Genomic DNA, 2,500 nt, shown 5'->3' with positions numbered 1-2,500 from the left:
CTTATTGTTGTTTATAAATTTTTTCCATTTTTTACTTCTACCTTTAGTTCTATTATTGTTGTTGTGGTTATTATTGTTATTCTTATTGTTGTTTATTTATTTTTTCCATTTTTTACTTCTACCTTTAGTTCTATTATTGTTGTTGTGGTTATTATTGTTATTCTTATTGTTGTTTATTTATGTTTTCCATTTTTTACTTCTACCTTTAGTTCTATTATTGTTGTTGTGGTTATTATTGTTATTCTTATTGTTTTTTTGTGATTATTGTTATTTTTTTCTACTTCTACTTTTAGTTCTATTATAGTTGTTGTTGTGGTTACTAAGCATTATGATATTTAACTATTATTACTATTATTACTGTTACTACGACTTCTGCTAGCACCGCTTCTGTTGCTATTTTTGTCCCCATAATTTGATTTCTCAGTTGTATGGTATTAGGTTCTTGGAAGTAGATAATGTTACGTGTGGGAACACCTGTGCCCCCCCCCTTCAACCACTCCCCCCATACCCCCTACCCCACCCCGCCTCATTGTTACCTTTTTATTATTTTTTTGTTTTGTTTTGTTTTTTGTTTTTGTATTGGCATTGTTATATTATTTGTGTTGCTGTTATTGTTATGGTTATTGATATATATCATCCTGGGTTGTTGTTTTCATTATGCTTTCATTTATTATTATTATTGTTTTGCTCGTTATTTTTATCATCACGAGACATGAAAATAAGCGAGAAAAAAGGGTTATGATGTTGATTACGATTTGTTTAACGAGGTGGAGGTAAGTTTCGTATTGAAGAAATGAGACAAAGTAGAAAGACGAATTTTCATTCTTAGACATAGAATAAAGAAATGGTAGAAAGTGGAGATACGTATTTAATGGTGAAAAGAAGAGAGAGAGAGAGAGAGAGAGAGAGAGAGAGAGAGAGAGAGAGAGAGAGAGAGAAAGAGAAAGAGAAAGAGAAAGAGAAAGAGAAAGAGAAAGAAGAGAGAGAGAGAGGTAGAGAAATAGATAGAGAGAGAGAGAAAGAGAAAGAAAGAGAAAGAGCAAAAACGAGCCAACGACGACACCAAACAAACACACAAACAAACAAAGCAAAAACAACAACAAAACAAAGAAAATCTGATCCTGAACTCAGCGTTCTTGCCTCTTCTCCTCACTGCGTCAACCCCCCCCCCCCCTGCATTCGCTATATCTGCATACAACGAACCATAAATCTGTACATTGATATACTGTCTTTTGTCGTGCTGGAGCCTTCCTGGTTATAATTGTTTTCTTTATTTCATTTTCTTTTTCTATGTTCTTTTATTTGTTTGTTTGTCTGTTTGTCAGTTTATTTGTCTTTATATATTTTTTATATATTTTTTATTTTGATATTTTATATATTTTTTATTTTGATATATTTTTATATATTTTATTCCTTTTATTTCTTTATTCATTTATCTTTTTATTATATTATTATTGTGATGATGATGATAATGGTGATGAGAATTCGTATTGTTATTGTTATTGACGGTGGTGATGTTGCCTTTATTGTTATTATTTCTTTATTTATTTATGAATTCATAAACTCTCTCTTATTCATTTATTTATTTATTTATGAATTTATAACCTCTCTCTTATTTATTTATGAATTCATAACCTCTCTCTTATTGATTGATTTATTTATGAATTCATAACCTCTCTCTTATTTATTCATTTATTTATTTATGATTTTATAACCTCTCCTATTTATTTATTTTAACATAACTTGGTACATTCAGCTCGTGATCTGCCTCAGAGTCGATCACACTTCGTCGCAGTGTTGGGAAGGGGGTGAGGTGGGGGTGGGGGTGGGGGTGGGGGTTGGCCTTCCAAAGCCAGGGTCGGGGTGGGGGTGCGTGGCCTCCTGAGCCAGGGTCGGGGTGGGGGTGGGTGGCCTCCTAAGCCAGGGTCGGGGTGGGGGTGGGTGGCCTCCTAAGCCAGGGTCGGGGTGGCTTTCAGGAACCTCAGGCTTCTCCTTGGCCCGCCCCCCGACACCGCCGACTCTCTCACCTTGCTTCGGTGTTCCTCCTCGTTTTTTTTTTTTTATTTTTTTTATTTTATTTTATTTTATTTTTTATTTTTTATTTTTTTGTTTCTCCTTGCCTGCCTACTTTTTTTTTTTTTTTACTCTTCTCTTTCTTTTCTTACTCCTTCCTCCCTCCCCATTTTCGCTTTCTGTTTCGTCTTTCGGTCTTCGTTCTCTCTCTCCGCCTCTCCTAATCTTCCTACTCTTCCACCTCCTCCTCCCCCTTCCCTTCCTCGTACTCTCCCTCTCTCTCCCTCTCGTTTCCTCCCCTCCTTCCCCTTTCCTCCTTCTCCCTCCCTCTCTTTTCCTCTCCTCCCTTTCTCCTCCCCTTCCTTCCTTTTCCTTCTCCTTTTCCCCTTTTCTCCTCCCTTCCTTTCCCTCCCTTCCTCTTTCTCCCCTCTTCCTCCTTCCTTCCTCTTCCTTCCTTTTCTCTCCTCCTCTTTTTCTCTCCTTTCTC

At 36.4% G+C, this 2,500-nt stretch overlaps 1 protein-coding gene across 4 annotated transcripts in view; it reads left to right on the top strand.

Moving 5' to 3' along the window:
- The window catches only part of LOC113802668 (sestrin-2), a 141,652-nt gene that overhangs the window by 102,101 nt on the left and 37,051 nt on the right, over positions 1 to 2,500 (top strand). The gene's annotated exons all lie outside the window — the stretch shown is intronic.

Source organism: Penaeus vannamei, chromosome 10, assembly GCF_042767895.1.
Source record: "Penaeus vannamei isolate JL-2024 chromosome 10, ASM4276789v1, whole genome shotgun sequence".
Lineage (NCBI taxonomy): Eukaryota > Metazoa > Arthropoda > Malacostraca > Decapoda > Penaeidae > Penaeus > Penaeus vannamei.
The sequence above is the reverse complement of the archived record's forward strand: the minus strand, read 5'-3'. Positions and strand labels throughout refer to the sequence as shown.